This window comes from Euprymna scolopes, chromosome 14 (assembly GCF_053919585.1).
Source record: "Euprymna scolopes isolate OS-2025 chromosome 14, ASM5391958v1, whole genome shotgun sequence".
Lineage (NCBI taxonomy): Eukaryota > Metazoa > Mollusca > Cephalopoda > Sepiida > Sepiolidae > Euprymna > Euprymna scolopes.
Genome location: NC_136495.1, coordinates 89,825,351 through 89,847,763, shown reverse-complemented (window position 1 = coordinate 89,847,763; position 22,413 = coordinate 89,825,351). Strand labels below are relative to the sequence as shown.

Genomic DNA, 22,413 nt, shown 5'->3' with positions numbered 1-22,413 from the left:
TTGTTTCTGTACACTCTTTTGTGAACCATGGTTTATGCTTACTATTTTTCTTTCCAGTTTCTTGATTGTTTCTTTACACTCTTTTGTGAACCATGGTTTATGCTTACTATTTTTCTTTCCAGTTTCTTGATTGTTTCTTTACACTCTTTTGTTAACCATGGTTTATGCTTACTATTTTTCTTTCCAGTTTCTTGATTGTTTCTTTACACTCTTTTGTGAACCATGGTTTATGCTTACTATTTTTCTTTCCAGTTTCTTGATTGTTTCTTTACACTCTTTTGTGAACCATGGTTTATGCTTACTATTTTTCTTTCCAGTTTCTTGATTGTTTCTTTACACTCTTTTGTGAACCATGGTTTATGCTTACTATTTTTCTTTCCAGTTTCTTGATTGTTTCTTTACACTCTTTTGTGAACCATGGTTTATGCTTACTATTTTTCTTTCCAGTTTCTTGATTGTTTCTTTACACTCTTTTGTGAACCATGGTTTATGCTTACTATTTTTCTTTCCGTTTCTTGATTGTTTCTTTACACTCTTTTGTGAACCATGGTTTATGCTTACTATTTTTCTTTCCGTTTCTTGATTGTTTCTTTACACTCTTTTGTGAACCATGGTTTATGCTTACTATTTTTCTTTCCAGTTTCTTGATTGTTTCTTTACACTCTTTTGTGAACCATGGTTTATGCTTACTATTTTTCTTTCCAGTTTCTTGATTGTTTCTTTACACTCTTTTGTGAACCATGGTTTATGCTTACTATTTTTCTTTCCAGTTTCTTGATTGTTTCTTTACACTCTTTTGTGAACCATGGTTTATGCTTACTATTTTTCTTTCCAGTTTCTTGATTGTTTCTTTACACTCTTTTGTGAACCATGGTTTATGCTTACTATTTTTCTTTCCGTTTCTTGATTGTTTCTTTACACTCTTTTGTGAACCATGGTTTATGCTTACTATTTTTCTTTCCGTTTCTTGATTGTTTCTTTACACTCTTTTGTGAACCATGGTTTATGCTTACTATTTTTCTTTCCAGTTTCTTGATTGTTTCTTTACACTCTTTTGTGAACCATGGTTTATGCTTACTATTTTTCTTTCCAGTTTCTTGATTGTTTCTTTACACTCTTTTGTGAACCATGGTTTATGCTTACTATTTTTCTTTCCAGTTTCTTGATTGTTTCTTTACACTCTTTTGTGAACCATGGTTTATGCTTACTATTTTTCTTTCCAGTTTCTTGATTGTTTCTTTACACTCTTTTGTGAACCATGGTTTATGCTTACTATTTTTCTTTCCGTTTCTTGCTTGTTTCTTTACACTCTTTTGTGAACCATGGTTTATGCTTACTATTTTTCTTTCCAGTTTCTTGATTGTTTCTTTACACTCTTTTGTGAACCATGGTTTATGCTTACTATTTTTCTTTCCAGTTTCTTGATTGTTTCTTTACACTCTTTTGTGAACCATGGTTTTTGCTTACTATTTTTCTTTCCAGTTTCTTGATTGTTTCTTTACACTCTTTTGTGAACCATGGTTTATGCTTACTATTTTTCTTTCCAGTTTCTTGATTGTTTCTTTACACTCTTTTGTGAACCATGGTTTATGCTTACTATTTTTCTTTCCAGTTTCTTGATTGTTTCTTTACACTCTTTTGTGAACCATGGTTTATGCTTACTATTTTTCTTTCCAGTTTCTTGATTGTTTCTTTACACTCTTTTGTGAACCATGGTTTATGCTTACTATTTTTCTTTCCAGTTTCTTGATTGTTTCTTTACACTCTTTTGTGAACCATGGTTTATGCTTACTATTTTTCTTTCCGTTTCTTGATTGTTTCTTTACACTCTTTTGTGAACCATGGTTTATGCTTACTATTTTTCTTTCCAGTTTCTTGATTGTTTCTTTACACTCTTTTGTGAACCATGGTTTATGCTTACTATTTTTCTTTCCAGTTTCTTGATTGTTTCTTTACACTCTTTTGTGAACCATGGTTTATGCTTACTATTTTTCTTTCCAGTTTCTTGATTGTTTCTTTACACTCTTTTGTGAACCATGGTTTATGCTTACTATTTTTCTTTCCAGTTTCTTGATTGTTTCTTTACACTCTTTTGTGAACCATGGTTTATGCTTACTATTTTTCTTTCCAGTTTCTTGATTGTTTCTTTACACTCTTTTGTGAACCATGGTTTATGCTTACTATTTTTCTTTCCAGTTTCTTGATTGTTTCTTTACACTCTTTTGTGAACCATGGTTTATGCTTACTATTTTTCTTTCCGTTTCTTGATTGTTTCTTTACACTCTTTTGTGAACCATGGTTTATGCTTACTATTTTTCTTTCCAGTTTCTTGATTGTTTCTTTACACTCTTTTGTGAACCATGGTTTATGCTTACTATTTTTCTTTCCAGTTTCTTGATTGTTTCTTTACACTCTTTTGTGAACCATGGTTTATGCTTACTATTTTTCTTTCCAGTTTCTTGATTGTTTCTTTACACTCTTTTGTGAACCATGGTTTATGCTTACTATTTTTCTTTCCAGTTTCTTGATTGTTTCTTTACACTCTTTTGTGAACCATGGTTTATGCTTACTATTTTTCTTTCCAGTTTCTTGATTGTTTCTTTACACTCTTTTGTGAACCATGGTTTATGCTTACTATTTTTCTTTCCAGTTTCTTGATTGTTTCTTTACACTCTTTTGTGAACCATGGTTTATGCTTACTATTTTTCTTTCCGTTTCTTGATTGTTTCTTTACACTCTTTTGTGAACCATGGTTTATGCTTACTATTTTTCTTTCCAGTTTCTTGATTGTTTCTTTACACTCTTTTGTGAACCATGGTTTATGCTTACTATTTTTCTTTCCAGTTTCTTGATTGTTTCTTTACACTCTTTTGTGAACCATGGTTTATGCTTACTATTTTTCTTTCCAGTTTCTTGATTGTTTCTTTACACTCTTTTGTGAACCATGGTTTATGCTTACTATTTTTCTTTCCAGTTTCTTGATTGTTTCTTTACACTCTTTTGTGAACCATGGTTTATGCTTACTATTTTTCTTTCCAGTTTCTTGATTGTTTCTTTACACTCTTTTGTGAACCATGGTTTATGCTTACTATTTTTCTTTCCAGTTTCTTGATTGTTTCTTTACACTCTTTTGTGAACCATGGTTTATGCTTACTATTTTTCTTTCCAGTTTCTTGATTGTTTCTTTACACTCTTTTGTGAACCATGGTTTATGCTTACTATTTTTCTTTCCAGTTTCTTGATTGTTTCTTTACACTCTTTTGTGAACCATGGTTTATGCTTACTATTTTTCTTTCCGTTTCTTGATTGTTTCTTTACACTCTTTTGTGAACCATGGTTTATGCTTACTATTTTTCTTTCCGGTTCTTGATTGTTTCTGTACACTCTTTTGTGAACCATGGTTTATGCTTACTATTTTTCTTTCCAGTTTCTTGATTGTTTCTTTACACTCTTTTGTGAACCATGGTTTATGCTTACTATTTTTCTTTCCAGTTTCTTGATTGTTTCTTTACACTCTTTTGTGAACCATGGTTTATGCTTACTATTTTTCTTTCCAGTTTCTTGATTGTTTCTTTACACTCTTTTGTGAACCATGGTTTATGCTTACTATTTTTCTTTCCAGTTTCTTGATTGTTTCTTTACACTCTTTTGTGAACCATGGTTTATGCTTACTATTTTTCTTTCCAGTTTCTTGATTGTTTCTTTACACTCTTTTGTGAACCATGGTTTATGCTTACTATTTTTCTTTCCAGTTTCTTGATTGTTTCTTTACACTCTTTTGTGAACCATGGTTTATGCTTACTATTTTTCTTTCCGTTTCTTGATTGTTTCTTTACACTCTTTTGTGAACCATGGTTTATGCTTACTATTTTTCTTTCCGTTTCTTGATTGTTTCTTTACACTCTTTTGTGAACCATGGTTTATGCTTACTATTTTTCTTTCCAGTTTCTTGATTGTTTCTTTACACTCTTTTGTGAACCATGGTTTATGCTTACTATTTTTCTTTCCAGTTTCTTGATTGTTTCTTTACACTCTTTTGTGAACCATGGTTTATGCTTACTATTTTTCTTTCCAGTTTCTTGATTGTTTCTTTACACTCTTTTGTGAACCATGGTTTATGCTTACTATTTTTCTTTCCAGTTTCTTGATTGTTTCTTTACACTCTTTTGTGAACCATGGTTTATGCTTACTATTTTTCTTTCCGTTTCTTGATTGTTTCTTTACACTCTTTTGTGAACCATGGTTTATGCTTACTATTTTTCTTTCCGTTTCTTGATTGTTTCTTTACACTCTTTTGTGAACCATGGTTTATGCTTACTATTTTTCTTTCCAGTTTCTTGATTGTTTCTTTACACTCTTTTGTGAACCATGGTTTATGCTTACTATTTTTCTTTCCAGTTTCTTGATTGTTTCTTTACACTCTTTTGTGAACCATGGTTTATGCTTACTATTTTTCTTTCCAGTTTCTTGATTGTTTCTTTACACTCTTTTGTGAACCATGGTTTATGCTTACTATTTTTCTTTCCAGTTTCTTGATTGTTTCTTTACACTCTTTTGTGAACCATGGTTTATGCTTACTATTTTTCTTTCCGTTTCTTGCTTGTTTCTTTACACTCTTTTGTGAACCATGGTTTATGCTTACTATTTTTCTTTCCAGTTTCTTGATTGTTTCTTTACACTCTTTTGTGAACCATGGTTTATGCTTACTATTTTTCTTTCCAGTTTCTTGATTGTTTCTTTACACTCTTTTGTGAACCATGGTTTATGCTTACTATTTTTCTTTCCAGTTTCTTGATTGTTTCTTTACACTCTTTTGTGAACCATGGTTTATGCTTACTATTTTTCTTTCCAGTTTCTTGATTGTTTCTTTACACTCTTTTGTGAACCATGGTTTATGCTTACTATTTTTCTTTCCAGTTTCTTGATTGTTTCTTTACACTCTTTTGTGAACCATGGTTTATGCTTACTATTTTTCTTTCCAGTTTCTTGATTGTTTCTTTACACTCTTTTGTGAACCATGGTTTATGCTTACTATTTTTCTTTCCAGTTTCTTGATTGTTTCTTTACACTCTTTTGTGAACCATGGTTTATGCTTACTATTTTTCTTTCCGTTTCTTGATTGTTTCTTTACACTCTTTTGTGAACCATGGTTTATGCTTACTATTTTTCTTTCCAGTTTCTTGATTGTTTCTTTACACTCTTTTGTGAACCATGGTTTATGCTTACTATTTTTCTTTCCAGTTTCTTGATTGTTTCTTTACACTCTTTTGTGAACCATGGTTTATGCTTACTATTTTTCTTTCCAGTTTCTTGATTGTTTCTTTACACTCTTTTGTGAACCATGGTTTATGCTTACTATTTTTCTTTCTTGATTGTTTCTTTACACTCTTTTGTGAACCATGGTTTATGCTTACTATTTTTCTTTCCAGTTTCTTGATTGTTTCTTTACACTCTTTTGTGAACCATGGTTTATGCTTACTATTTTTCTTTCCAGTTTCTTGATTGTTTCTTTACACTCTTTTGTGAACCATGGTTTATGCTTACTATTTTTCTTTCCAGTTTCTTGATTGTTTCTTTACACTCTTTTGTGAACCATGGTTTATGCTTACTATTTTTCTTTCCAGTTTCTTGATTGTTTCTTTACACTCTTTTGTGAACCATGGTTTATGCTTACTATTTTTCTTTCCGTTTCTTGATTGTTTCTTTACACTCTTTTGTGAACCATGGTTTATGCTTACTATTTTTCTTTCCAGTTTCTTGATTGTTTCTTTACACTCTTTTGTGAACCATGGTTTATGCTTACTATTTTTCTTTCCAGTTTCTTGATTGTTTCTTTACACTCTTTTGTGAACCATGGTTTATGCTTACTATTTTTCTTTCCAGTTTCTTGATTGTTTCTTTACACTCTTTTGTGAACCATGGTTTATGCTTACTATTTTTCTTTCCAGTTTCTTGATTGTTTCTTTACACTCTTTTGTGAACCATGGTTTATGCTTACTATTTTTCTTTCCAGTTTCTTGATTGTTTCTTTACACTCTTTTGTGAACCATGGTTTATGCTTACTATTTTTCTTTCCAGTTTCTTGATTGTTTCTTTACACTCTTTTGTGAACCATGGTTTATGCTTACTATTTTTCTTTCCAGTTTCTTGATTGTTTCTTTACACTCTTTTGTGAACCATGGTTTATGCTTACTATTTTTCTTTCCGTTTCTTGATTGTTTCTTTACACTCTTTTGTGAACCATGGTTTATGCTTACTATTTTTCTTTCCAGTTTCTTGATTGTTTCTTTACACTCTTTTGTGAACCATGGTTTATGCTTACTATTTTTCTTTCCAGTTTCTTGATTGTTTCTTTACACTCTTTTGTGAACCATGGTTTATGCTTACTATTTTTCTTTCCGTTTCTTGATTGTTTCTTTACACTCTTTTGTGAACCATGGTTTATGCTTACTATTTTTCTTTCCAGTTTCTTGATTGTTTCTTTACACTCTTTTGTGAACCATGGTTTATGCTTACTATTTTTCTTTCCGTTTCTTGATTGTTTCTTTACACTCTTTTGTGAACCATGGTTTATGCTTACTATTTTTCTTTCCAGTTTCTTGATTGTTTCTTTACACTCTTTTGTGAACCATGGTTTATGCTTACTATTTTTCTTTCCGTTTCTTGATTGTTTCTTTACACTCTTTTGTGAACCATGGTTTATGCTTACTATTTTTCTTTCCGTTTCTTGATTGTTTCTTTACACTCTTTTGTGAACCATGGTTTATGCTTACTATTTTTCTTTCCGTTTCTTGATTGTTTCTTTACACTCTTTTGTGAACCATGGTTTATGCTTACTATTTTTCTTTCCAGTTTCTTGATTGTTTCTTTACACTCTTTTGTGAACCATGGTTTATGCTTACTATTTTTCTTTCCAGTTTCTTGATTGTTTCTTTACACTCTTTTGTGAACCATGGTTTATGCTTACTATTTTTCTTTCCAGTTTCTTGATTGTTTCTTTACACTCTTTTGTGAACCATGGTTTATGCTTACTATTTTTCTTTCCAGTTTCTTGATTGTTTCTTTACACTCTTTTGTGAACCATGGTTTATGCTTACTATTTTTCTTTCCAGTTTCTTGATTGTTTCTTTACACTCTTTTGTGAACCATGGTTTATGCTTACTATTTTTCTTTCCAGTTTCTTGATTGTTTCTTTACACTCTTTTGTGAACCATGGTTTATGCTTACTATTTTTCTTTCCAGTTTCTTGATTGTTTCTTTACACTCTTTTGTGAACCATGGTTTATGCTTACTATTTTTCTTTCCGTTTCTTGATTGTTTCTTTACACTCTTTTGTGAACCATGGTTTATGCTTACTATTTTTCTTTCCAGTTTCTTGATTGTTTCTTTACACTCTTTTGTGAACCATGGTTTATGCTTACTATTTTTCTTTCCAGTTTCTTGATTGTTTCTTTACACTCTTTTGTGAACCATGGTTTATGCTTACTATTTTTCTTTCCAGTTTCTTGATTGTTTCTTTACACTCTTTTGTGAACCATGGTTTATGCTTACTATTTTTCTTTCCAGTTTCTTGATTGTTTCTTTACACTCTTTTGTGAACCATGGTTTATGCTTACTATTTTTCTTTCCAGTTTCTTGATTGTTTCTTTACACTCTTTTGTGAACCATGGTTTATGCTTACTATTTTTCTTTCCGTTTCTTGATTGTTTCTTTACACTCTTTTGTGAACCATGGTTTATGCTTACTATTTTTCTTTCCAGTTTCTTGATTGTTTCTTTACACTCTTTTGTGAACCATGGTTTATGCTTACTATTTTTCTTTCCGTTTCTTGATTGTTTCTTTACACTCTTTTGTGAACCATGGTTTATGCTTACTATTTTTCTTTCCGTTTCTTGATTGTTTCTTTACACTCTTTTGTGAACCATGGTTTATGCTTACTATTTTTCTTTCCAGTTTCTTGATTGTTTCTTTACACTCTTTTGTGAACCATGGTTTATGCTTACTATTTTTCTTTCCAGTTTCTTGATTGTTTCTTTACACTCTTTTGTGAACCATGGTTTATGCTTACTATTTTTCTTTCCAGTTTCTTGATTGTTTCTTTACACTCTTTTGTGAACCATGGTTTATGCTTACTATTTTTCTTTCCAGTTTCTTGATTGTTTCTTTACACTCTTTTGTGAACCATGGTTTATGCTTACTATTTTTCTTTCCAGTTTCTTGATTGTTTCTTTACACTCTTTTGTGAACCATGGTTTATGCTTACTATTTTTCTTTCCGTTTCTTGATTGTTTCTTTACACTCTTTTGTGAACCATGGTTTATGCTTACTATTTTTCTTTCCAGTTTCTTGATTGTTTCTTTACACTCTTTTGTGAACCATGGTTTATGCTTACTATTTTTCTTTCCAGTTTCTTGATTGTTTCTTTACACTCTTTTGTGAACCATGGTTTATGCTTACTATTTTTCTTTCCAGTTTCTTGATTGTTTCTTTACACTCTTTTGTGAACCATGGTTTATGCTTACTATTTTTCTTTCCGTTTCTTGATTGTTTCTTTACACTCTTTTGTGAACCATGGTTTATGCTTACTATTTTTCTTTCCAGTTTCTTGATTGTTTCTTTACACTCTTTTGTGAACCATGGTTTATGCTTACTATTTTTCTTTCCAGTTTCTTGATTGTTTCTTTACACTCTTTTGTGAACCATGGTTTATGCTTACTATTTTTCTTTCCAGTTTCTTGATTGTTTCTTTACACTCTTTTGTGAACCATGGTTTATGCTTACTATTTTTCTTTCCAGTTTCTTGATTGTTTCTTTACACTCTTTTGTGAACCATGGTTTATGCTTACTATTTTTCTTTCCGTTTCTTGATTGTTTCTTTACACTCTTTTGTGAACCATGGTTTATGCTTACTATTTTTCTTTCCAGTTTCTTGATTGTTTCTTTACACTCTTTTGTGAACCATGGTTTATGCTTACTATTTTTCTTTCCAGTTTCTTGATTGTTTCTTTACACTCTTTTGTGAACCATGGTTTATGCTTACTATTTTTCTTTCCAGTTTCTTGATTGTTTCTTTACACTCTTTTGTGAACCATGGTTTATGCTTACTATTTTTCTTTCCAGTTTCTTGATTGTTTCTTTACACTCTTTTGTGAACCATGGTTTATGCTTACTATTTTTCTTTCCAGTTTCTTGATTGTTTCTTTACACTCTTTTGTGAACCATGGTTTATGCTTACTATTTTTCTTTCCAGTTTCTTGATTGTTTCTTTACACTCTTTTGTGAACCATGGTTTATGCTTACTATTTTTCTTTCCAGTTTCTTGATTGTTTCTTTACACTCTTTTGTGAACCATGGTTTATGCTTACTATTTTTCTTTCCAGTTTCTTGATTGTTTCTTTACACTCTTTTGTGAACCATGGTTTATGCTTACTATTTTTCTTTCCAGTTTCTTGATTGTTTCTTTACACTCTTTTGTGAACCATGGTTTATGCTTACTATTTTTCTTTCCAGTTTCTTGATTGTTTCTTTACACTCTTTTGTGAACCATGGTTTATGCTTACTATTTTTCTTTCCGTTTCTTGATTGTTTCTTTACACTCTTTTGTGAACCATGGTTTATGCTTACTATTTTTCTTTCCAGTTTCTTGATTGTTTCTTTACACTCTTTTGTGAACCATGGTTTATGCTTACTATTTTTCTTTCCAGTTTCTTGATTGTTTCTTTACACTCTTTTGTGAACCATGGTTTATGCTTACTATTTTTCTTTCCAGTTTCTTGATTGTTTCTTTACACTCTTTTGTGAACCATGGTTTATGCTTACTATTTTTCTTTCCAGTTTCTTGATTGTTTCTTTACACTCTTTTGTGAACCATGGTTTATGCTTACTATTTTTCTTTCCAGTTTCTTGATTGTTTCTTTACACTCTTTTGTGAACCATGGTTTATGCTTACTATTTTTCTTTCCAGTTTCTTGATTGTTTCTTTACACTCTTTTGTGAACCATGGTTTATGCTTACTATTTTTCTTTCCAGTTTCTTGATTGTTTCTTTACACTCTTTTGTGAACCATGGTTTATGCTTACTATTTTTCTTTCCGTTTCTTGATTGTTTCTTTACACTCTTTTGTGAACCATGGTTTATGCTTACTATTTTTCTTTCCAGTTTCTTGATTGTTTCTTTACACTCTTTTGTGAACCATGGTTTATGCTTACTATTTTTCTTTCCAGTTTCTTGATTGTTTCTTTACACTCTTTTGTGAACCATGGTTTATGCTTACTATTTTTCTTTCCAGTTTCTTGATTGTTTCTTTACACTCTTTTGTGAACCATGGTTTATGCTTACTATTTTTCTTTCCAGTTTCTTGATTGTTTCTTTACACTCTTTTGTGAACCATGGTTTATGCTTACTATTTTTCTTTCCAGTTTCTTGATTGTTTCTTTACACTCTTTTGTGAACCATGGTTTATGCTTACTATTTTTCTTTCCGTTTCTTGATTGTTTCTTTACACTCTTTTGTGAACCATGGTTTATGCTTACTATTTTTCTTTCCAGTTTCTTGATTGTTTCTTTACACTCTTTTGTGAACCATGGTTTATGCTTACTATTTTTCTTTCCAGTTTCTTGATTGTTTCTTTACACTCTTTTGTGAACCATGGTTTATGCTTACTATTTTTCTTTCCAGTTTCTTGATTGTTTCTTTACACTCTTTTGTGAACCATGGTTTATGCTTACTATTTTTCTTTCCAGTTTCTTGATTGTTTCTTTACACTCTTTTGTGAACCATGGTTTATGCTTACTATTTTTCTTTCCAGTTTCTTGATTGTTTCTTTACACTCTTTTGTGAACCATGGTTTATGCTTACTATTTTTCTTTCCGTTTCTTGATTGTTTCTTTACACTCTTTTGTGAACCATGGTTTATGCTTACTATTTTTCTTTCCAGTTTCTTGATTGTTTCTTTACACTCTTTTGTGAACCATGGTTTATGCTTACTATTTTTCTTTCCAGTTTCTTGATTGTTTCTTTACACTCTTTTGTGAACCATGGTTTATGCTTACTATTTTTCTTTCCAGTTTCTTGATTGTTTCTTTACACTCTTTTGTGAACCATGGTTTATGCTTACTATTTTTCTTTCCAGTTTCTTGATTGTTTCTTTACACTCTTTTGTGAACCATGGTTTATGCTTACTATTTTTCTTTCCGTTTCTTGATTGTTTCTTTACACTCTTTTGTGAACCATGGTTTATGCTTACTATTTTTCTTTCCAGTTTCTTGATTGTTTCTTTACACTCTTTTGTGAACCATGGTTTATGCTTACTATTTTTCTTTCCAGTTTCTTGATTGTTTCTTTACACTCTTTTGTGAACCATGGTTTATGCTTACTATTTTTCTTTCCGTTTCTTGATTGTTTCTTTACACTCTTTTGTGAACCATGGTTTATGCTTACTATTTTTCTTTCCAGTTTCTTGATTGTTTCTTTACACTCTTTTGTGAACCATGGTTTATGCTTACTATTTTTCTTTCCAGTTTCTTGATTGTTTCTTTACACTCTTTTGTGAACCATGGTTTATGCTTACTATTTTTCTTTCCAGTTTCTTGATTGTTTCTTTACACTCTTTTGTGAACCATGGTTTATGCTTACTATTTTTCTTTCCAGTTTCTTGATTGTTTCTTTACACTCTTTTGTGAACCATGGTTTATGCTTACTATTTTTCTTTCCAGTTTCTTGATTGTTTCTTTACACTCTTTTGTGAACCATGGTTTATGCTTACTATTTTTCTTTCCAGTTTCTTGATTGTTTCTTTACACTCTTTTGTGAACCATGGTTTATGCTTACTATTTTTCTTTCCAGTTTCTTGATTGTTTCTTTACACTCTTTTGTGAACCATGGTTTATGCTTACTATTTTTCTTTCCGTTTCTTGATTGTTTCTTTACACTCTTTTGTGAACCATGGTTTATGCTTACTATTTTTCTTTCCGTTTCTTGATTGTTTCTTTACACTCTTTTGTGAACCATGGTTTATGCTTACTATTTTTCTTTCCAGTTTCTTGATTGTTTCTTTACACTCTTTTGTGAACCATGGTTTATGCTTACTATTTTTCTTTCCAGTTTCTTGATTGTTTCTTTACACTCTTTTGTGAACCATGGTTTATGCTTACTATTTTTCTTTCCAGTTTCTTGATTGTTTCTTTACACTCTTTTGTGAACCATGGTTTATGCTTACTATTTTTCTTTCCAGTTTCTTGATTGTTTCTTTACACTCTTTTGTGAACCATGGTTTATGCTTACTATTTTTCTTTCCAGTTTCTTGATTGTTTCTTTACACTCTTTTGTGAACCATGGTTTATGCTTACTATTTTTCTTTCCAGTTTCTTGATTGTTTCTTTACACTCTTTTGTGAACCATGGTTTATGCTTACTATTTTTCTTTCCAGTTTCTTGATTGTTTCTTTACACTCTTTTGTGAACCATGGTTTATGCTTACTATTTTTCTTTCCAGTTTCTTGATTGTTTCTTTACACTCTTTTGTGAACCATGGTTTATGCTTACTATTTTTCTTTCCAGTTTCTTGATTGTTTCTTTACACTCTTTTGTGAACCATGGTTTATGCTTACTATTTTTCTTTCCAGTTTCTTGATTGTTTCTTTACACTCTTTTGTGAACCATGGTTTATGCTTACTATTTTTCTTTCCAGTTTCTTGATTGTTTCTTTACACTCTTTTGTGAACCATGGTTTATGCTTACTATTTTTCTTTCCAGTTTCTTGATTGTTTCTTTACACTCTTTTGTGAACCATGGTTTATGCTTACTATTTTTCTTTCCAGTTTCTTGATTGTTTCTTTACACTCTTTTGTGAACCATGGTTTATGCTTACTATTTTTCTTTCCGTTTCTTGATTGTTTCTTTACACTCTTTTGTGAACCATGGTTTATGCTTACTATTTTTCTTTCCAGTTTCTTGATTGTTTCTTTACACTCTTTTGTGAACCATGGTTTATGCTTACTATTTTTCTTTCCAGTTTCTTGATTGTTTCTTTACACTCTTTTGTGAACCATGGTTTATGCTTACTATTTTTCTTTCCAGTTTCTTGATTGTTTCTTTACACTCTTTTGTGAACCATGGTTTATGCTTACTATTTTTCTTTCCAGTTTCTTGATTGTTTCTTTACACTCTTTTGTGAACCATGGTTTATGCTTACTATTTTTCTTTCCAGTTTCTTGATTGTTTCTTTACACTCTTTTGTGAACCATGGTTTATGCTTACTATTTTTCTTTCCAGTTTCTTGATTGTTTCTTTACACTCTTTTGTGAACCATGGTTTATGCTTACTATTTTTCTTTCCAGTTTCTTGATTGTTTCTTTACACTCTTTTGTGAACCATGGTTTATGCTTACTATTTTTCTTTCCAGTTTCTTGATTGTTTCTTTACACTCTTTTGTGAACCATGGTTTATGCTTACTATTTTTCTTTCCGTTTCTTGATTGTTTCTTTACACTCTTTTGTGAACCATGGTTTATGCTTACTATTTTTCTTTCCAGTTTCTTGATTGTTTCTTTACACTCTTTTGTGAACCATGGTTTATGCTTACTATTTTTCTTTCCAGTTTCTTGATTGTTTCTTTACACTCTTTTGTGAACCATGGTTTATGCTTACTATTTTTCTTTCCAGTTTCTTGATTGTTTCTTTACACTCTTTTGTGAACCATGGTTTATGCTTACTATTTTTCTTTCCAGTTTCTTGATTGTTTCTTTACACTCTTTTGTGAACCATGGTTTATGCTTACTATTTTTCTTTCCAGTTTCTTGATTGTTTCTTTACACTCTTTTGTGAACCATGGTTTATGCTTACTATTTTTCTTTCCAGTTTCTTGATTGTTTCTTTACACTCTTTTGTGAACCATGGTTTATGCTTACTATTTTTCTTTCCAGTTTCTTGATTGTTTCTTTACACTCTTTTGTGAACCATGGTTTATGCTTACTATTTTTCTTTCCAGTTTCTTGATTGTTTCTTTACACTCTTTTGTGAACCATGGTTTATGCTTACTATTTTTCTTTCCAGTTTCTTGATTGTTTCTTTACACTCTTTTGTGAACCATGGTTTATGCTTACTATTTTTCTTTCCAGTTTCTTGATTGTTTCTTTACACTCTTTTGTGAACCATGGTTTATGCTTACTATTTTTCTTTCCAGTTTCTTGATTGTTTCTTTACACTCTTTTGTGAACCATGGTTTATGCTTACTATTTTTCTTTCCAGTTTCTTGATTGTTTCTTTACACTCTTTTGTGAACCATGGTTTATGCTTACTATTTTTCTTTCCAGTTTCTTGATTGTTTCTTTACACTCTTTTGTGAACCATGGTTTATGCTTACTATTTTTCTTTCCAGTTTCTTGATTGTTTCTTTACACTCTTTTGTGAACCATGGTTTATGCTTACTATTTTTCTTTCCAGTTTCTTGATTGTTTCTTTACACTCTTTTGTGAACCATGGTTTATGCTTACTATTTTTCTTTCCAGTTTCTTGATTGTTTCTTTACACTCTTTTGTGAACCATGGTTTATGCTTACTATTTTTCTTTCCAGTTTCTTGATTGTTTCTTTACACTCTTTTGTGAACCATGGTTTATGCTTACTATTTTTCTTTCCAGTTTCTTGATTGTTTCTTTACACTCTTTTGTGAACCATGGTTTATGCTTACTATTTTTCTTTCCGTTTCTTGATTGTTTCTTTACACTCTTTTGTGAACCATGGTTTATGCTTACTATTTTTCTTTCCAGTTTCTTGATTGTTTCTTTACACTCTTTTGTGAACCATGGTTTATGCTTACTATTTTTCTTTCCAGTTTCTTGATTGTTTCTTTACACTCTTTTGTGAACCATGGTTTATGCTTACTATTTTTCTTTCCGTTTCTTGATTGTTTCTTTACACTCTTTTGTGAACCATGGTTTATGCTTACTATTTTTCTTTCCAGTTTCTTGATTGTTTCTTTACACTCTTTTGTGAACCATGGTTTATGCTTACTATTTTTCTTTCCAGTTTCTTGATTGTTTCTTTACACTCTTTTGTGAACCATGGTTTATGCTTACTATTTTTCTTTCCGTTTCTTGATTGTTTCTTTACACTCTTTTGTGAACCATGGTTTATGCTTACTATTTTTCTTTCCAGTTTCTTGATTGTTTCTTTACACTCTTTTGTGAACCATGGTTTATGCTTACTATTTTTCTTTCCAGTTTCTTGATTGTTTCTTTACACTCTTTTGTGAACCATGGTTTATGCTTACTATTTTTCTTTCCGTTTCTTGATTGTTTCTTTACACTCTTTTGTGAACCATGGTTTATGCTTACTATTTTTCTTTCCAGTTTCTTGATTGTTTCTTTACACTCTTTTGTGAACCATGGTTTATGCTTACTATTTTTCTTTCCAGTTTCTTGATTGTTTCTTTACACTCTTTTGTGAACCATGGTTTATGCTTACTATTTTTCTTTCCAGTTTCTTGATTGTTTCTTTACACTCTTTTGTGAACCATGGTTTATGCTTACTATTTTTCTTTCCAGTTTCTTGATTGTTTCTTTACACTCTTTTGTGAACCATGGTTTATGCTTACTATTTTTCTTTCCAGTTTCTTGATTGTTTCTTTACACTCTTTTGTGAACCATGGTTTATGCTTACTATTTTTCTTTCCAGTTTCTTGATTGTTTCTTTACACTCTTTTGTGAACCATGGTTTATGCTTACTATTTTTCTTTCCAGTTTCTTGATTGTTTCTTTACACTCTTTTGTGAACCATGGTTTATGCTTACTATTTTTCTTTCCAGTTTCTTGATTGTTTCTTTACACTCTTTTGTGAACCATGGTTTATGCTTACTATTTTTCTTTCCGTTTCTTGATTGTTTCTTTACACTCTTTTGTGAACCATGGTTTATGCTTACTATTTTTCTTTCCAGTTTCTTGATTGTTTCTTTACACTCTTTTGTGAACCATGGTTTATGCTTACTATTTTTCTTTCCAGTTTCTTGATTGTTTCTTTACACTCTTTTGTGAACCATGGTTTATGCTTACTATTTTTCTTTCCAGTTTCTTGATTGTTTCTTTACACTCTTTTGTGAACCATGGTTTATGCTTACTATTTTTCTTTCCAGTTTCTTGATTGTTTCTTTACACTCTTTTGTGAACCATGGTTTATGCTTACTATTTTTCTTTCCAGTTTCTTGATTGTTTCTTTACACTCTTTTGTGAACCATGGTTTATGCTTACTATTTTTCTTTCCGTTTCTTGATTGTTTCTTTACACTCTTTTGTGAACCATGGTTTATGCTTACTATTTTTCTTTCCAGTTTCTTGATTGTTTCTTTACACTCTTTTGTGAACCATGGTTTATGCTTACTATTTTTCTTTCCAGTTTCTTGATTGTTTCTTTACACTCTTTTGTGAACCATGGTTTATGCTTACTATTTTTCTTTCCGTTTCTTGATTGTTTCTTTACACTCTTTTGTGAACCATGGTTTATGCTTACTATTTTTCTTTCCAGTTTCTTGATTGTTTCTTTACACTCTTTTGTGAACCATGGTTTATGCTTACTATTTTTCTTTCCAGTTTCTTGATTGTTTCTTTACACTCTTTTGTGAACCATGGTTTATGCTTACTATTTTTCTTTCCGTTTCTTGATTGTTTCTTTACACTCTTTTGTGAACCATGGTTTATGCTTACTATTTTTCTTTCCAGTTTCTTGATTGTTTCTTTACACTCTTTTGTGAACCATGGTTTATGCTTACTATTTTTCTTTCCAGTTTCTTGATTGTTTCTTTACACTCTTTTGTGAACCATGGTTTATGCTTACTATTTTTCTTTCCGTTTCTTGATTGTTTCTTTACACTCTTTTGTGAACCATGGTTTATGCTTACTATTTTTCTTTCCAGTTTCTTGATTGTTTCTTTACACTCTTTTGTGAACCATGGTTTATGCTTACTATTTTTCTTTCCAGTTTCTTGATTGTTTCTTTACACTCTTTTGTGAACCATGGTTTATGCTTACTATTTTTCTTTCCAGTTTCTTGATTGTTTCTTTACACTCTTTTGTGAACCATGGTTTATGCTTACTATTTTTCTTTCCAGTTTCTTGATTGTTTCTTTACACTCTTTTGTGAACCATGGTTTATGCTTACTATTTTTCTTTCCAGTTTCTTGATTGTTTCTTTACACTCTTTTGTGAACCATGGTTTATGCTTACTATTTTTCTTTCCAGTTTCTTGATTGTTTCTTTACACTCTTTTGTGAACCATGGTTTATGCTTACTATTTTTCTTTCCAGTTTCTTGATTGTTTCTTTACACTCTTTTGTGAACCATGGTTTATGCTTACTATTTTTCTTTCCAGTTTCTTGATTGTTTCTTTACACTCTTTTGTGAACCATGGTTTATGCTTACTATTTTTCTTTCCAGTTTCTTGATTGTTTCTTTACACTCTTTTGTGAACCATGGTTTATGCTTACTATTTTTCTTTCCAGTTTCTTGATTGTTTCTTTACACTCTTTTGTGAACCATGGTTTATGCTTACTATTTTTCTTTCCAGTTTCTTGATTGTTTCTTTACACTCTTTTGTGAACCATGGTTTATGCTTACTATTTTTCTTTCCAGTTTCTTGATTGTTTCTTTACACTCTTTTGTGAACCATGGTTTATGCTTACTATTTTTCTTTCCAGTTTCTTGATTGTTTCTTTACACTCTTTTGTGAACCATGGTTTATGCTTACTATTTTTCTTTCCAGTTTCTTGATTGTTTCTTTACACTCTTTTGTGAACCATGGTTTATGCTTACTATTTTTCTTTCCAGTTTCTTGATTGTTTCTTTACACTCTTTTGTGAACCATGGTTTATGCTTACTATTTTTCTTTCCAGTTTCTTGATTGTTTCTTTACACTCTTTTGTGAACCATGGTTTATGCTTACTATTTTTCTTTCCAGTTTCTTGATTGTTTCTTTACACTCTTTTGTGAACCATGGTTTATGCTTACTATTTTTCTTTCCAGTTTCTTGATTGTTTCTTTACACTCTTTTGTGAACCATGGTTTATGCTTACTATTTTTCTTTCCAGTTTCTTGATTGTTTCTTTACACTCTTTTGTGAACCATGGTTTATGCTTACTATTTTTCTTTCCAGTTTCTTGATTGTTTCTTTACACTCTTTTGTGAACCATGGTTTATGCTTACTATTTTTCTTTCCAGTTTCTTGATTGTTTCTTTACACTCTTTTGTGAACCATGGTTTATGCTTACTATTTTTCTTTCCAGTTTCTTGATTGTTTCTTTACACTCTTTTGTGAACCATGGTTTATGCTTACTATTTTTCTTTCCGTTTCTTGATTGTTTCTTTACACTCTTTTGTGAACCATGGTTTATGCTTACTATTTTTCTTTCCAGTTTCTTGATTGTTTCTTTACACTCTTTTGTGAACCATGGTTTATGCTTACTATTTTTCTTTCCAGTTTCTTGATTGTTTCTTTACACTCTTTTGTGAACCATGGTTTATGCTTACTATTTTTCTTTCCAGTTTCTTGATTGTTTCTTTACACTCTTTTGTGAACCATGGTTTATGCTTACTATTTTTCTTTCCAGTTTCTTGATTGTTTCTTTACACTCTTTTGTGAACCATGGTTTATGCTTACTATTTTTCTTTCCAGTTTCTTGATTGTTTCTTTACACTCTTTTGTGAACCATGGTTTATGCTTACTATTTTTCTTTCCGTTTCTTGATTGTTTCTTTACACTCTTTTGTGAACCATGGTTTATGCTTACTATTTTTCTTTCCAGTTTCTTGATTGTTTCTTTACACTCTTTTGTGAACCATGGTTTATGCTTACTATTTTTCTTTCCAGTTTCTTGATTGTTTCTTTACACTCTTTTGTGAACCATGGTTTATGCTTACTATTTTTCTTTCCAGTTTCTTGATTGTTTCTTTACACTCTTTTGTGAACCATGGTTTATGCTTACTATTTTTCTTTCCAGTTTCTTGATTGTTTCTTTACACTCTTTTGTGAACCATGGTTTATGCTTACTATTTTTCTTTCCAGTTTCTTGATTGTTTCTTTACACTCTTTTGTGAACCATGGTTTATGCTTACTATTTTTCTTTCCAGTTTCTTGATTGTTTCTTTACACTCTTTTGTGAACCATGGTTTATGCTTACTATTTTTCTTTCCAGTTTCTTGATTGTTTCTTTACACTCTTTTGTGAACCATGGTTTATGCTTACTATTTTTCTTTCCAGTTTCTTGATTGTTTCTTTACACTCTTTTGTGAACCATGGTTTATGCTTACTATTTTTCTTTCCAGTTTCTTGATTGTTTCTTTACACTCTTTTGTGAACCATGGTTTATGCTTACTATTTTTCTTTCCAGTTTCTTGATTGTTTCTTTACACTCTTTTGTGAACCATGGTTTATGCTTACTATTTTTCTTTCCAGTTTCTTGATTGTTTCTTTACACTCTTTTGTGAACCATGGTTTATGCTTACTATTTTTCTTTCCAGTTTCTTGATTGTTTCTTTACACTCTTTTGTGAACCATGGTTTATGCTTACTATTTTTCTTTCCAGTTTCTTGATTGTTTCTTTACACTCTTTTGTGAACCATGGTTTATGCTTACTATTTTTCTTTCCAGTTTCTTGATTGTTTCTTTACACTCTTTTGTGAACCATGGTTTATGCTTACTATTTTTCTTTCCAGTTTCTTGATTGTTTCTTTACACTCTTTTGTGAACCATGGTTTATGCTTACTATTTTTCTTTCCAGTTTCTTGATTGTTTCTTTACACTCTTTTGTGAACCATGGTTTATGCTTACTATTTTTCTTTCCAGTTTCTTGATTGTTTCTTTACACTCTTTTGTGAACCATGGTTTATGCTTACTATTTTTCTTTCCAGTTTCTTGATTGTTTCTTTACACTCTTTTGTGAACCATGGTTTATGCTTACTATTTTTCTTTCCAGTTTCTTGATTGTTTCTTTACACTCTTTTGTGAACCATGGTTTATGCTTACTATTTTTCTTTCCAGTTTCTTGATTGTTTCTTTACACTCTTTTGTGAACCATGGTTTATGCTTACTATTTTTCTTTCCAGTTTCTTGATTGTTTCTTTACACTCTTTTGTGAACCATGGTTTATGCTTACTATTTTTCTTTCCAGTTTCTTGATTGTTTCTTTACACTCTTTTGTGAACCATGGTTTATGCTTACTATTTTTCTTTCCAGTTTCTTGATTGTTTCTTTACACTCTTTTGTGAACCATGGTTTATGCTTACTATTTTTCTTTCCAGTTTCTTGATTGTTTCTTTACACTCTTTTGTGAACCATGGTTTATGCTTACTATTTTTCTTTCCAGTTTCTTGATTGTTTCTTTACACTCTTTTGTGAACCATGGTTTATGCTTACTATTTTTCTTTCCAGTTTCTTGATTGTTTCTTTACACTCTTTTGTGAACCATGGTTTATGCTTACTATTTTTCTTTCCAGTTTCTTGATTGTTTCTTTACACTCTTTTGTGAACCATGGTTTATGCTTACTATTTTTCTTTCCAGTTTCTTGATTGTTTCTTTACACTCTTTTGTGAACCATGGTTTATGCTTACTATTTTTCTTTCCAGTTTCTTGATTGTTTCTTTACACTCTTTTGTGAACCATGGTTTATGCTTACTATTTTTCTTTCCAGTTTCTTGATTGTTTCTTTACACTCTTTTGTGAACCATGGTTTATGCTTACTATTTTTCTTTCCAGTTTCTTGATTGTTTCTTTACACTCTTTTGTGAACCATGGTTTATGCTTACTATTTTTCTTTCCAGTTTCTTGATTGTTTCTTTACACTCTTTTGTGAACCATGGTTTATGCTTACTATTTTTCTTTCCAGTTTCTTGATTGTTTCTTTACACTCTTTTGTGAACCATGGTTTATGCTTACTATTTTTCTTTCCAGTTTCTTGATTGTTTCTTTACACTCTTTTGTGAACCATGGTTTATGCTTACTATTTTTCTTTCCAGTTTCTTGATTGTTTCTTTACACTCTTTTGTGAACCATGGTTTATGCTTACTATTTTTCTTTCCAGTTTCTTGATTGTTTCTTTACACTCTTTTGTGAACCATGGTTTATGCTTACTATTTTTCTTTCCAGTTTCTTGATTGTTTCTTTACACTCTTTTGTGAACCATGGTTTATGCTTACTATTTTTCTTTCCAGTTTCTTGATTGTTTCTTTACACTCTTTTGTGAACCATGGTTTATGCTTACTATTTTTCTTTCCAGTTTCTTGATTGTTTCTTTACACTCTTTTGTGAACCATGGTTTATGCTTACTATTTTTCTTTCCAGTTTCTTGATTGTTTCTTTACACTCTTTTGTGAACCATGGTTTATGCTTACTATTTTTCTTTCCAGTTTCTTGATTGTTTCTTTACACTCTTTTGTGAACCATGGTTTATGCTTACTATTTTTCTTTCCAGTTTCTTGATTGTTTCTTTACACTCTTTTGTGAACCATGGTTTATGCTTACTATTTTTCTTTCCAGTTTCTTGATTGTTTCTTTACACTCTTTTGTGAACCATGGTTTATGCTTACTATTTTTCTTTCCAGTTTCTTGATTGTTTCTTTACACTCTTTTGTGAACCATGGTTTATGCTTACTATTTTTCTTTCCAGTTTCTTGATTGTTTCTTTACACTCTTTTGTGAACCATGGTTTATGCTTACTATTTTTCTTTCCAGTTTCTTGATTGTTTCTTTACACTCTTTTGTGAACCATGGTTTATGCTTACTATTTTTCTTTCCAGTTTCTTGATTGTTTCTTTACACTCTTTTGTGAACCATGGTTTATGCTTACTATTTTTCTTTCCAGTTTCTTGATTGTTTCTTTACACTCTTTTGTGAACCATGGTTTATGCTTACTATTTTTCTTTCCAGTTTCTTGATTGTTTCTTTACACTCTTTTGTGAACCATGGTTTATGCTTACTATTTTTCTTTCCAGTTTCTTGATTGTTTCTTTACACTCTTTTGTGAACCATGGTTTATGCTTACTATTTTTCTTTCCAGTTTCTTGATTGTTTCTTTACACTCTTTTGTGAACCATGGTTTATGCTTACTATTTTTCTTTCCAGTTTCTTGATTGTTTCTTTACACTCTTTTGTGAACCATGGTTTATGCTTACTATTTTTCTTTCCAGTTTCTTGATTGTTTCTTTACACTCTTTTGTGAACCATGGTTTATGCTTACTATTTTTCTTTCCAGTTTCTTGATTGTTTCTTTACACTCTTTTGTGAACCATGGTTTATGCTTACTATTTTTCTTTCCAGTTTCTTGATTGTTTCTTTACACTCTTTTGTGAACCATGGTTTATGCTTACTATTTTTCTTTCCAGTTTCTTGATTGTTTCTTTACACTCTTTTGTGAACCATGGTTTATGCTTACTATT

General features: G+C 30.9%; 1 protein-coding gene across 1 annotated transcript in view; it reads right to left on the bottom strand.

Moving 5' to 3' along the window:
• The window catches only part of LOC145293154 (tetraspanin-8-like), a 340,031-nt gene that overhangs the window by 37,571 nt on the left and 280,047 nt on the right, over nt 1-22,413 (bottom strand). The gene's annotated exons all lie outside the window — the stretch shown is intronic.